Source organism: Pleurodeles waltl, chromosome 3_1 (genome assembly GCF_031143425.1).
Source record: "Pleurodeles waltl isolate 20211129_DDA chromosome 3_1, aPleWal1.hap1.20221129, whole genome shotgun sequence".
In the NCBI taxonomy this organism is placed as follows: Eukaryota; Metazoa; Chordata; class Amphibia; order Caudata; family Salamandridae; genus Pleurodeles; species Pleurodeles waltl.
The window spans coordinates 1,978,562,671-1,978,577,913 of NC_090440.1; positions in this window are offsets into that span (position 1 = coordinate 1,978,562,671).

Genomic DNA, 15,243 nt, shown 5'->3' on the forward strand with positions numbered 1-15,243 from the left:
TTATGTAGCCCGGTTGTCTAGACATAGAAGAGAACTTTACAGATGCCAACAATTATACAACAATTCGTTGGATATATTTTTAGAAATAAAATAGGGGGAACGATTGAGCTGGTGAAAGTAAAAGAAGAGGGAATGAGCATAGCTCACTCTATATCCTGGAGGATGCAATACAGCTCAATTACTGGAGAATCTGGGGAGAGGCAAGGTTCATGTGTTTTACTGCACAGACAGCGAGTGAGAGTTGAGGGCAAAGACAGTATTCCATATTATGCCACTGTACCTGGAAAGGACTAAGTATAGGTGTTTTTTGTTTTGAGCGCGGGGTTTCCGAGCTGTGGGATATATGGCTTCCGAGCCTTATGGCATCACCAGCAATGGTAAGCAGGATTGCCAAGTAAGGGGTCTGTGATTCTGTATTTCCTTACCTTGTCATGTCCCTGCGGGAGATAGGATAGAGCTGACAGCAAGTAATCTGTCAGGAGGGGTGTCTCTGGCGATGCGTATAACATGCTGATCTTCATTTAAAAGGGTCCCGTCTAACCTGATCAAAAGGTTTTTTAGTGACTAAGAAGAGCACGGCATTGGCTGAGCCAGAAGAGGCTAGGACAAAGTTCAGCAGACGTTGTACATTGTCTGAGAAATACCGACCTCGCACAAACCCTATTTGGTCACTTGGATATGTCCCCAACAGAACAGCCTTTCAGCAAATGCCTTGTGTCCACCTTCGTCAGGAAAACAGGGCAGTAGGATAGGATCAGCTTGCTTTAGCCTCCTGCCTCCATTATGAAACAGTAGTGGATTCATAGACTGCGGCGGGGATACTGCCCGTTAACAAGCTGCACACGTTAGAGGCCAGGTAGGTAGCACAGTAACGGTAGACGTCTATGGGGGGATTCCATCAAGGCATGAGCTTAACTTATAGCCAATAACAAATACACAAAAGGAGAGCACTGGGAGTGTTGCTAGCCCACACCGCCTCCCTAAAGAAATCTATATAATCACTAAAGGTGTGGGGTAGTAGGGAACCGAAAGTAAGACTGGGTCAGTCTTAAATCGGTGTTGGTTAGGTGGCTTTGGATCCTAACGCGGGGGAATCATTGTTGGAGAATATCCAGACAGGGGGGGTGCTGTGTAGTCCCACAGGGGAAGGGGGAGTCTCCCTTACGGACTAGGTGGTCTCACACACATAATAGTGTCATGCTTCATCATATGACCACCTAGCCCCACCCAAGCAAGATGATACTGCTTGGGCGGACTCAACCTCTTGGTTAAAAGAACCGGAGGGAGTACTGAAATTAAACTTACTGGATAGTTACTTAGATCCAGCTGAGGTGAGTAATAAAATTACCAAGCATGTCACTGATAGTTGCTGCTAGTTTTAATATAGGTGCATGCTGGTAAGACTAAAAGCAAGGGGAAAAGGCTCGTTGGAGAGTAATGTCTCCTGGAGTCTAAAATAAAAAATGGATGACCAACATGTTTCTGCCCTCACTAGGTGCTGGTAGGTCAGGGGCATTCGTCAGGGTCGGAGCACACGCAATAAGTGGGGTGCTCAAAGTGGATAATGAATGGCCTACCTGAACGGGGCGGGCCTGGCTCCGGCATGTAGGTACCCCCCATGGTATTCCCTTTGGAGTGAGTGTGACTAAAAGGGAAAACCCCTCCCCGGCATTAGCCAGACCAGAGGCAAACCGCCCCCTACCCCTTGACCTACCCCACCGTGAACTACCCGTTCAGGTAGGCCATTCATTATCCACTTTGAGCACCCCACTTATTGCGTGTGCTCCGACCCTGACGAATGCCCCTGACCTACCAGCACCTAGTGAGGGCAGAAACATGTTGGTCATCCATTTTTTATTTTAGACTCCAGGAGACATTACTCTCCAACGAGCCTTTTCCCCTTGCTTTTAGTCTTACCAGCATGCACCTATATTAAAACTAGCAGCAACTATCAGTGACATGCTTGGTAATTTTATTACTCACCTCAGCTGGATCTAAGTAACTATCCAGTAAGTTTAATTTCAGTACTCCCTCCGGTTCTTTTAACCAAGAGGTTGAGTCCGCCCAAGCAGTATCATCTTGCTTGGGTGGGGCTAGGTGGTCATATGATGAAGCATGACACTATTATGTGTGTGAGACCACCTAGTCCGTAAGGGAGACTCCCCCTTCCCCTGTGGGACTACACAGCACCCCCCCTGTCTGGATATTCTCCAACAATGATTCCCCCGCGTTAGGATCCAAAGCCACCTAACCAACACCGATTTAAGACTGACCCAGTCTTACTTTCGGTTCCCTACTACCCCACACCTTTAGTGATTATATACTTAACTTATAGCCTACAGATTTTGGCTTCAGTTCCCTGTTTGACTAAGTGTGCCTTCTGCTTATCAAGTGCCTCTTGGGGTACTTTGAGAAAGTCCATGCTAGTATGACTATGAAAATGTTCCATTGGCAGGTTATTTACACTTTTCTATTGTGCAAACATGGCCCAGGGGCATCAAAAAAATTGAATTACGGAAAACAGTCAACATAAGCAGTCAACTAAGCAGCAAAAGGTAGGTGAAATCAACGGAAACTGGGCAGTGGAACTTGGCAGTAGGAAGAGGTGCATGGATAGTTTAATGTACGTGTCTAAAATAGGAGGATTGGTTGGTGAACAGAAAGTATTTCAGTATGGATCCTGGTAAACAACATAAATTTCCTATTAAAACTCAAAGGGTCTGTGAAAAGGATTGAATCAGCCTTTGGATATAGAACCTATAACATTGGCTTTTGTTGGCATTTCAACAAGTAATTTCGACTTCTTTAAATACATAAATGGGAGATTTTTCCAGAGTTGTTTCTGGTTCTGGTCTATGTAATATATTCTACCCAATCTCTAATATTAAAGAGTTTGCTCAAAATTGTTATTGAGCATACTTCATATGTGAGTTTTTTATGATGTACATCTCCTCTGTCAGTTTTAGCTCCATTTCTCGGAAACTATTTAAGTTACTAGCTCAGACAAAGATAGCACAGCCCTTTCATAATGGGCAACTGGGCATTTCAGTCAGGTAGATTAAACACATAGGGGGTCATTTTGACCTCGGCGGTCTTTTTCTAAGACCGCCGAGGGACCGCCGTGCGGAAGACCACCAGTGGTGGCGGTTTGCTGCTTGGCCTATTATGACCGTTGGCAGCTCTCTGTCCTTTTACGGATGGAGAGCCGCCAACAGCCATACTGGCGGGAGGCGAGGAAGTGGAGGTTGCTCCACCTCCACCGCCACGCCAACAGAACACCGCCCAGCGAATCACGTCCTGTGATTCGCCGTGGCGGTGTTCTGTTGACGGTGTGGTGTCGGCGGAGCAGCCCCCATGGCTCCCATCCCCTCCCGGAGGATCGTCGGACCAGGTAAGTCGATCGTCCGTGAGGGGCGGGGGGTGGGGAGGTGTTGTGTGTTGTGTGCATGCATGGGGGTGTGCGTGTGTGTATGTAGAGGGGGTCTGTGAGTGCGTGTATGCTTGCGGGGGTGTTGTGTGTTTGGGAATGAGTGCGTGTATGTCTGTATGGATGTGTGTGTGTATGTTTGAATGTGGGTGTGCGTGTCTGACTGTGTGTGTGGATGTTGGCATGTATGTCGGTGTGTGTGCGTGTATGTGTTTTGGTGGTGCCTGCGTGCGTGTCGTGTGTGTATGAATCATGTTATGTTGGGGGTCGGGGTGGGGAGGGGTGTCCTGCCACCTTTGTGGGTGGCAGGGGTGGGGCGGGGGGTGGGGTAGGGGAGAGAGCTGGGGTGGGGTGAGGGGTGGGGTAGACCCCTATCAGTGTCAGGGAAGGAATTCCCTGGCACTGATAGTGCTCACCGCCATGGATTTCATGGTGGTTTCAAACCGCATGAAATCCATGGCGGTCACCAGGGTCCAAATACTGCCGGCGATATAGTGATGGCTGCCGGGCTGGAGACCCAGGTCTCCAGCCCAGCGGTCGTCTCCACCCTGGCAGGCAGAACGGAAAAGCGGCGAATGACCATGGCGGTAACCGCCATGGTCATAATACAAAAAAAAAGACCGCCAGCCTGTTGGCGGTCTTACTGCCGCTTCTCCGCCTTCCGCCAGGGTCATAATGACCCCCATAATTCTGACAGGGTAATGAATCCTTCAGTCTTGCTAAATCTCCAGCAGGGTGGCTCAGTGACTTAAACACTCACTCTAAAGACCTGCAGATAACAATTTAAAATCCTAGCAATGCTGAATGAGCCTTCCATTCTATTGAGGCTGGTAAGTTCAGTATAATTTAATTGTGTACTATTATCATCTGTTTTGTGGCACAATGTGCTATTTAAAACAAGATTTTATTATTAGTATTTTGGGTGTTTGCGCAGAGTCAGACTCAGCCTCCAAAGAAGGGGAACATCAGGGACATGCATCACCAAGCGTATTGGAACAAGACCCAATGATGAGATAGGTTATATTTTACAGTACTGAATTAGTTCAGCACATGTTTAATGACACAGTATGTATCTAGCTCCCAATAGGATTATAGCCACATATTTCTGTTACAATGGCACCAGGAGCCCGAATGGCTGAGTCTTTATGTAACATCTGTTGCCGTCATGACCATTGTGCTCGTCCGTAACTATAGTGCCAGGACTTCTATGCATTCCTCGACCCAGACTACATTAAAATACCACCCTAGCAGTATACTAAGGCCCTCATTACAACCCTGGCGGTCGATGTTAAAGCGGTGGTAAAGCCGCAAACAGGCCGGCGGAAAAATAATTGGATTACGAAACTGGCGGAAACCGCCAACATAGTCAGCCACTTTAACACTCCGACCGCCACAGCGGTAGAAATAAACAGCGCGGCGGACACCGCCAACAGACAGGCGGAAGACAAAGTACTGCCCACTGTATTACAAGAGGCCTATCCGCCACCTTTTCTGGGGCGGAACCAACGCTATCAAAAGCACGGCGGAAACAGTACACAGAAGGGAAAACACTCACCTCTCAACACCCAACGAGGAACCAGGATGCCATGGAGCCTGAACTTCAGGTGTTACCCATGTTGGTTTACCTCCTCTTCTACCAGGAGTACGAATGGCGGCGGCGACCACGGTGAGTACTGCACCTACAACACGGGGGAAGAGTGACACACACATGCAACACCCCCACGCTCACCCTCACCCACAAAAACATACACACAAATACATGCAGCAACATTACATATACACCCCCCCACTCCCTGGAAGAACGCAAGGACAAAAGGAAATGATTGTAACAATTGTAATCATGAAAAATCCATTAGTCAAAACTCCAAATTCAGTATATACAAATATGTACACCAACTACACAAGTCCGGATAGTGTACTAATCATTGTCCGTGGACCACTGGGCCCAAAATGCATGGGGAAGCCCACACATGATACCTGACTCGAAACGGAGAGAACACTGCTGGGGCATAAGATCGAAAATACACAGGCACCTCAGGGGGAGGAAGGGCACCTCAGCCTGATGAACGCACAACACCACTGCTGCACGAGGGGGCTCCATGCCCATTGCTGTATCCTGGGGAGTGCAAAGCCACAGTCTCTCAAGTCTCTCCAATGGGTGGTTTGCCCACTGCTTTATCCTGGGGAGTGCAAAGCCACAGTCTCTCAAGTCTCTCCAGTGGGTGGTTTGCCCACTGCTTTATCCTGGGGAGTGCAAAGCCACAGTCTCTCAAGTGGATAACAGTCTCCACTGGTTCTGGAGGGGGCCTGGTGCCCAGAGTGCTTCATCCTGCCAAGGACTGAGATAGTGGATGTATCTCTCCACTGGTTCTGGAGGGGGCCTGGTGCCCAGAGTGCTTCATCCTGCCAAGGACTCTGGAGGGGGCCTGGTGCCCAGAGTGCTTCATCCTGCCAAGGACTGGGGTAGTGGATGTATTTCTCCACTGGTTCTGGAGGGGGCCTGGTGCCCAGAGTGCTTCATCCTGCCAAGGACTGAGGTAGTGGATGTATCTCTCCACTGGTTCTGGAGGGGGCATGGTGCCCTGAGTGCTCCACGTGCAGTGTGGTGGTACAATTCCCTCACCTGGGTGTGCATGCCACGAGATTGGCGAGGTTCAGGTAGCCTGATACGCCATGGAGGTAGCGACATATCCAACACTGCTGCGGCTGCGCCTTCCACCTGCAGGTGCAAACAGTGATGGATGTCATGCCTCATGGAAGCAGCCCAGGGTCCAGGCACTCTCCTCCAGCCTCAGACGACTGACCACTGGGGATGGTAGCCATGTCAGCGGCGGTGCCTGTGTCCGAGGACGCCGCAGGGCAGGTGGCGGTGCTTGCGGCGGTGTCTCTGGCGGCAGTGCTAGCAGGGGTGCTGCTGGCGGTGCACGGGTCAGCACCTGCTGAGGGACACATCAGGACGTCTCCTGCAGCCTCGGATGGCAGCCCACTGGGGAAGAGGCTGGGGACTGTCGCTGAGTCTGTAGACGTGCTAGGGGCAGTGCAGGTGGCGGTTGTGGTGGTAGGGCAGCTAGCGATGTTCGCCACCCTACAGGTTGGCGTGTTCGTTGACAGAAAGTGCGACACTGGTCCTTCAGTCGGTGCCACCATGCCCTCTCCTTACCTGCTCTTCTGCTTTTGGGCCTTCCCCAGCTTTGATGGTGCCGCAGTTGTCTTGCCACTATCCCCTTTGGTTTTTGCTGAGCCCTTGGTAGCTAGTAGTTTCGGCTTCTCCCTCCGGGATGTGGGCACCTTTTTCACTGTGGCAGGTGGCGGAATATCGGTGCCCTCGCTATGTGGCACACTGGCAGCCCTGATGGGTGGCGCACTCGATGACCCCGCAGTTGCTGGCACCACTGTGCCTGGGGATGTGGTGGCTGAGGTGCTGGACTGGGACCTGGAAAGCTTGGCCCTAGGGAAAGGACGGGGTGGAGGTGTAGGGAAGAGGTCAATGTTAGCCAGGAATAGTTTTTTAGGGACACTGGGACGGGAAGATGGAGGGGGTTTGGGAGTGGAGGTAGAGTTAGTGGTTGTAGGAGGTGTACATCTGCTGAATTTGAGTGAAGGTGCATGGGCCGGAGGTGGATGGCAGTTGGGTGGGTGTGTGCCTGCGTTTGTGTACTTTGGGAGGAGGGCTCCTTGACACACTGGGAAAGGACACAGGGGATGTGTGAATGGTAGTGGGGGTGGTGAGTGGCCGTGAGCGATGTGTGGTGATGGGCGTGCTGGTGATGGAGGTAGTGGCTGAGGATGTAGTGCATGCAGGTGTGAGTGGAGACGAGACAGGGAGGGAGGAGGAGGAGGATATGGAGGAGGGGGACACAGTGGAGGCAGTGGATGTTGCTGTGTCTGCATGGTTCTGGTGCTTGTGTGAGTGCCTGTGGGATGTGTGGTGCTTATGTTTGCCATGTCCACTCTTGTGTGTTGATGAGTGTGCATGCTGGTCTGATGCTGTGCTTGGGATAGGCTGAGGTACAGGGGAATGGGTCTGGATGGAGGAAGTTGGAGGGGGGAGGCTGGAAACAGGTACAATGGCTGGCATCAGTGCTGAGGCCAGAGCCTGAAATGATCTCTGTTGGGCTGCCTGCCCAGAATGAATGCCCTCCAGGTATGCATTTGATTTTTGCAAATGCCTTTCGACACCCTGGATGGCATTCACAATGGTAGATTGACCAACAGTGAGGGATCTCAGGAGGTCAATAGCCTCCTCACTGAGGGCAGCAGGGCTGACTGGGGCAGGACCTGAGGTGCCTGGGGCAAAGGAGATGCACACCCACCTGGGTGAGCGGGCACAGGACACACACTGAGGGGCTGCTGGGAGGGCGGTGCTGGTGGGGGGGTGGCGGCTGTACCTGTTGATGTGGTGGGCACAGAGGTGCCTGCCACCGCAAGGGAGCTCCCATCAGAGGAGGAGTCGCTGTCACTGCTGTCTGCTCCTGTCCCCGCCGTGGAGCTCCCCTCGCCCTCCGTCCCTCCAGGGCCAAGTGGGTTGCAGCTCCCTCCTGCTCCGGTGCCAATGCTCCTCCACCTGATGATGCTATTGCACACAAGAACAGGGAGATCACAAAAAAGGGGGGGAGACAGAAGAAAGATATGTTCAGTGCATGCAACACCACTACCATTGGCGGACACAACACACAGGGAGCAGCCCTCTGCACTACGCTATGCACTGACAGGACCTAGAAATTTCAGCTGAACATGGGATACGAGGCAAAAGACCAATTGCTGCACACCTGGAAGTCACAGGAGCCTGACTGGGTGTAGGTGGCTCTTACCACTGGTGGGTTTGGGGTGCCACATGGCCTGCCTCACAAGGGACCTTGCCTACCAAGTTCGCCCTGTCCTAGGGGAGCCCACTGCCCACCTCTCCCACCCAGACACCTTGTAATGCGCGCTGAGTCTGCTGAATGAGAGTGTACTCACACCCTTGTGGCTGCTGTGATGCCCTCAAGCACCCATCCAACTCTGGATAGGCCACCGCCAGGATCCGGAACATCAGGGGGGTCATGGTGCGACAGGCACCCCTCCCACGTTGGGAGGCCATCCCCAGTTGGGCCTCCGCCGTATTCTTGTTCCAACGGCGCAGGTCTTCCCATCTTTTATGGCAGTGGGTGCTCCGTCTGTGGTAGACCCCCTTGTCCCTTCAAATTCCCTTCTTCTGGTGGGCGCTGACCTAGAAGAATGGTACGGGGGGAAAGGAAATTACTTACCCGTCCGGACCGTCATACTCATTGCCCCCCAGTTCCCACCCATGCCCTGACGCACATACACTCCTCATCCGCACATGCAGGCCTCAGCCCCCCCATGTATCTTCCATCCACACCACTCAAAACAGGCGTTGCCCATGCAGCATGCTCACAGTGTACTCACCTGTTTGTCTGGAGGACCGTACAGTTACGTGTACTGGGGGAGGACACCATCCACTAGTTTCTCCAACTCTTTCGAAGTGAAGGCAGTGGCCCTTTCCCCAGACACATGAGCCATTGTTGCTTTCAGACACAGGTCACAGCAGCACTTGCAGTGTAGGTCCTCTCCTGTTGAAGGTCAGGTATCAAGTGAGTGAACTGACAGAAAACGGCGGTCACGTCCGCGGCAGTGCGTACTGTCACCGCCGGCGTACATCGTCATTGGATACTGGGACCCATAGGGCCCAATGTTAACCAATGCAGAATTGCGCCGCGGTCTTCGACCGCCCACTGCGACGTGTACAATGCCAGGCCAGTTACCTCATATCCCCTTGTCCCACCTTACAGGTCAGGCAGCCGCCATTTCAGGAGGCCACATGGGATGGATGTTAACTGCGTCACACCTATCTAGGCCGGGAATATAGACAGATACTGGCACATTGCGGATTAATAACGTTTGTGCAAATAACACATTGTGATACCTCAGTGTTGGATGACTCTCTGCTCACTGTTCTCCTCCATAGGGCACGTCTGCTGGGGCAGGTGATGAGATGGTGGCATCTTCCGGTGTACAGACCCCTGGTGGACCTGTCGACAATGGAAGAGAGAAACATCCTAGTCACATACAGACTTGATCGTGCAACAATCCAGGAACTCTGTGCCCAGTTGGAGCCAGACCTGATTTCATCTATCCGCCATCCCACAGGAATCCCCCCTCTAGTGCAGGTCCTGTCTGTACTCCATTTCCTGGCCAGTGGGTCTTTTCAAACAACAGTGGCCATGGCATCAGGGATGTCCCAGCCAATGTTCTCTAACGTGTTGTCCAGAGTGTTGTCTGCCTTGCTGAAACACATGCGCAGCTACATTTTATTCCCTCAGGTGGAGGATTTGGCCACAGTGGAAGGTGACTTCTATGTCCTGGGACATATCTCCAACATCAATGGTGCCACTGATGGTACACATGTGGCATTTGTAACCCCCCCGCAGGAATGAACAGGTGTATAGAAACCGGAAGAGCTACTTTTCGATGAATGTGCAGATGGTGTGTTTGGCAGACCAGTACATCTCCCATGTCAATGCCAAGTATCCTGGCTCTGTGCATGATGCTTACATTTTGAGGAATAACAGCATCCCTTATGTGATGGGGCAACTCCAGGCTGCAGCACAAATTTTTCCACCCACTAAAGTAGCCTTTTGAAACCTGTCTCAAGTCGGCCACTACAGCATGCAAGCAGTTTTACACTGCCTTGTTGACCTCGCAAAATAAACTTTTTGCACGGCCTAAACCTTCCTTTTTAATACTTATATGCCACCCCCAAGGTAGACTCTAGAGCAGAGGTCTTCAAACTGGGGGGCGGGCCCCCCTTGGGGGGCCTCAAGTGATCCCAGGGGGGCGCCAAACTCTGGCCAAAAGAAATATTATATAGATAACATGCCTTTGTTTAAGCAAAAGCATGTTATTGCAGTTTTAAAAAGGTAACAATACTTAACTGCAATGTTTAAATAGGTTTAGACCTATTTAAACATTGCCATCTTTCTAAAATAAATGTGAAAAATTCTGAGGGGGGGCCCCAATGATTTTTATTTTTCAATTTGGGGGGCGCGGCATTAAAAAGTTTGAAGACCACTGCTCTAGAGGCTCATAGAGCAGAGTGCGGGTTTATGTTTTACATGTGTTGGCAGGGAAACATTCCAAAAGTTGTTTTGCACTGCTGTAAGGCTGTCTCTCCCATAGACGAACACCGGGTTACCTTATTGCACTTAATAAGTGCTAACTTGAGTTTGGGACCAGATAGAGACACACTGTTCACACTCAAATTAATCATAATTTAACCCCTTTGTTAATGGTAATGTTGGATTTTAAATTAATATTCTGAAAATTACGCTTTTAGAAAGTTGGCATTTTGGTGCCTAAACCAAATGTGCTTTTCTGCCAGTGTCCAGAGTCACATGATTGAGAATGGCTTTTCTGTGGTATTTTACATATACCTTTTAGACATAGAGACAACAAGGCTTTGGGCATGTGGCAGGGTGTTGCTCTCCTGAGCAGGATGTCCTGGGCATTGTACTCAGCTTTCCTGAGTTTCAAAGGGAAGTCTGAAGGCTTGTTCACCCCTTGCTGACTTCCAAAGGCTGCCTGCAACTGACAAATGCAGATCACACCTAGGCCTGTGTGCCCTTTGTTACCCTAGACAGCTTTGAGTCAAACCCATGAAATAGGGTAGGTTACACAAAGAAAGCATCCCACACCCACAGGCTGGTACTGAGAATAAAAGTGGAACCTTCATACCTTCTTATTAGAACACTCCTTGACCTGTGGAAGATTCAGATGAAAGATTATCCTGAGGACTGAAGAAGGCAGATTGGACCCACTTATGTTGAACCCAGGCTCTCCAAAAGTCACTCTGACAGTCTTTTGTCTGACCTGTTTGAGCTACAAGGACACACCCAGTGCCCAGAGGCCCTACCTGTAGCTGCCTAATTGACCATCAATGACAGGACCTGCCTGAGCCCTGCTGCTTGCCTCTGCTGGAGCTAGTCCTAATCCCCAAGAGTTGCCCCCACATTCTGGGCTCTTGGCTGGCACCATTATGCACTTCTCCTGAAGAAAAGGTGAAGACACAGAGGTTTTGGGTTTCTCATGACTGAGAAGCTGCATCTCTCACTAAGAATCGGATGCCTGTGACAACCTCCAATGGACATCTCCAGTGGGACATGCTCTTCGTGCCAACAGTGACCATCCGCGATGACTGCCAAATGAACTTCCAATGAGACCTGCTCTTCCCGCCGACAGCAACAGCCCGCGTCAACTACTGATGTGAATCTCCAGCGACGGCTGTGAGTCGCAGTACAACACTGAGCATCCATGACACTTGACCTTCTCCTCGTGCTGATAGCCTCCTTCCCGCAGCCCCTGCCAACACGAACAGCATTCTTCTTGTGGACTTGAGAAGGTAACCCTTCAGCAGGACAAGCCTGGTCCTTGTATCTGACTTGCGCTCCATCAATACAGCTTGAACTTATGACTTTTCCCCAAGCCAGCACGACCAGATAACTATAGTGGCACTTTGTGCTTTTTGGCGCTATCTTCACCTTAAACTTTTAAAAACTTGTATCTTTGCGTATAAGGATTAGATTTTTTGTGTAATTTTATTGTATCTTTGCGTATAGGGATTAGATTTTTTGTGTAATTTTATTTATTAGAATTAACTTTATGTTTCTAAATTGGCTTGGGATAATTCTTGTGTTGTTTTTTCACTTTGTTACTGTTTGAGTGCTGCATAAGTACTTTACACACTGCCTCTAAGGTAAGCCTGACTGCTTTGTGCTAAACTATCAGAGGGTTAAGGACAGATTAATTTTGTGGGTTCTTGTAGTTCACTCTGACAAGGATTGTATTTATTAATTGAGTGGGGCTTCCACAATTGTCAACTATTAACATGGGGCCACATGTAGGTATGTTTTGCGAATTGCAAATCGGTCGCAGCGCTATTTGCGACTGTGCAAAACGCGAAATGGTATGTACAAATGCCATTTCGGAGTCCCAAATAGCGATGCAACCAATTACTGAATCGCAAACATTTGTGACTCGAGTTTGCGACTCGCAATTAAGAAATTGCAAATTGCAAGTCGCAAATGGAATGTACAAGGCAGTCGCAAATTGCGCAATAGTCGTAAATAGGCCGTTTTGCACACCCAGATTAGCACTGATTTCAAACAGGCGGTAACCAGAACCAAAGTATAAAAGCTGACCCAGAAGGCATCTGGGTTTTTCAAAATGGCTCCACTCTACATGATTGCATGGAGGAGGCGAGTCCAGGCTGCCCAGCAGAGGAGAAGGAGGCAGAGACAGGAGAGGATATACAGAACCAGGCAGACCATATTTCAACAGACTGAGGAGGAAATATGTGACAAATATAGACTGAGCAGCGCAGTCATCTTAGAGATTATTGAACTGCTGAAACCTCAGCTAGAACGCCAAACCCTGCGCAGCTGCTCCATCCCCACACATGTGCAAGTGCTGTGCTCACTGCACCTATTGACCTCGGGTAGCTACCAGGGGGTGATTGCAGTTGCTGGTGGGGTGCCCCAAAGTGCCCTGTCACAAATCTTTAGAAGGTTCCTAAGTGCCATACTCGCACACATGCCCAGATACATATACCTTCCCACGAATGTGGAAGAAATACACAACACCAAATTGGACTTCTACAGAATTGCAAACTTTCCCCATGTAATAGGGTGTGTGGGCGGCACACATATACCCATATGTCCTCCTGCAAATCTGGAATATGTGTTCTGCAACAGGAAATGTACTAACTCACTCAACATCCAGGTGCTATGCAATGCCCATATTGTTGTAACTGATATAGTGGCAAAATTTCCAGGGAGCACACATGATGCATACATATTCAGGCACAGTGGGATACACCAACGCCTAGAACGTGGGGAGTTTGGTGAAGGATATTTATTAGGTACTGTGTAGTACACACCAATGTCAATACATTTCAATGTATAACCATGTGAAGCCATGCTCATATATGCTGTTTGTTACACAGGTGACAGTGCATATGCTCTGAGGCCATGGATACTCACCCCATACCTAACACCTGCCAATCAGAATGAGAGGCGCTACAACATTGGACATCGATGAACCAGAACCGTAATTGAGAGGAACTTTAGCATGCAGAAGTCACGTTTTAGATGCCTGCACAAAAGTGGAGGTGCATTCCAGTATGCCCCAGAGACTGCATGCAAGATTGTGGCGACACGTGCCATCCTGCACAACATAGCAACCAGAAGTGGGCTGCATCTCACCCTAGATGACACAGATTCTGAGGATGAGGAGCAGGAGCCACCACAACGACATCCTGGGGGTGGTAGTATCACAATGAAGGGCAGACGGAGACGGGATCACATAGCAACTCATTACTTTAGCAGGTGAGTGCCAACCGTAACAGCACTCACAAATGTAAGACACACATAGCCAGGTTGTGCAAAACAAAAATATCCTTTAATATCAGGAGTGGCGTATAGCTAGCAGTAAAGAAGTATAATGTAACAAAGTCTGACACATTAAACTCATGTGCCTTAGGCTAAACCTAGGGAGACAACATCACACCCTTCTACGGCTGCGACCACCATGGCCTGTGCCTGGTTGGTCCACTGATGTCTGGCGGGCACTGCTACTACGCAGGATGCGGGCATCTGAGGCATTAACGCTGCTTACGCTTGATATGTCCTCACTGTCCTGAGGGGTATCACCAATACCTCTTGCTGCCTGAGAGGTATGAATGAGGTCAACTGCAGCAGTGATGCGCCCTAGTCCTCCTTTCACATCTCCAGCAAAATGGCCTAGTTCTACCTGGAGCATGACAGTGCGCCGTGACAGGCGGGTAGTTGTGGTGGCTAGGCGGCCAATGGACTGACTGAGCCGGTTCAAACGTGCAGCTATGTTGCGCTCTCTGCACCTTGCATGGGCCGAACTGCAACCATTTCCCTACACAGGTCATTGATGGGGGTGGTGAGGTTGACCATGTTGATGTTCGTGGTCGATAATTGGTTCTCAACATTTCGAAGTCCCTGTGTGAGGGTCTGTTGCATTCGGTGCAGGTTTCGGTTCATCATCCACATTTGTTTGTTTTGCAGGCGGTGAAGGCTCAGTAGGGATGCCTCCAGTCCAAGGAATTATTCTGTGGTGACATCCTCCTCACCTGCATCATGTGTCAGACGAGGCCTTTAATGCCCAGACCCAGCTGTTCGCAGCTGTTCGTCCATCTGCGGCCCTGTGTCAGGTTTACTGCCTCATTGTCCACATCTGTCTCCTCTGTGGTCTCACGTGCATGGTGAAAAATCTGTGTGGTACTGCACTCCCCTGCGGAAATGCTGACTGCCTCGTCTGCTGTCATGGTGGCATCATCATCTCCCTCCACTCTCGGGTCATCGGTGGTTACTTGAGGGAGACCAGTGGGACACAGGGAATACACTGTCAGTGCCTCTCAGATGTGTGGCTTTTCAAAATAAATACAAAATTTGGACTACTGTACTACATTACCCATAATGCACTGAACTTGAGGTTGGCATATTGGCATGGAACAATTTGGATGATGCATGCTTTTGTGGACTGTGGTTGTGTGCATGGTGCCTTGAATAGTGTAAATAAGTGAGATTTGCTACTTACCTTTGGAGGTTGCAGGTGTTGAATTGTCCAGGTCCCCAATTCCTACAACAGCCTCTGGCTCCAGAGTGGTCTCCACCAAGCTCTTCATTGCTGTGGGTGGTGGTACTGTGGATGGTCCCTCACCTGTTCTATGCACCTCTTTCAACTGCTCTGCTACCCTTTCCTTGGTTCTGGACCTGAGGTCATACCATCTTTTG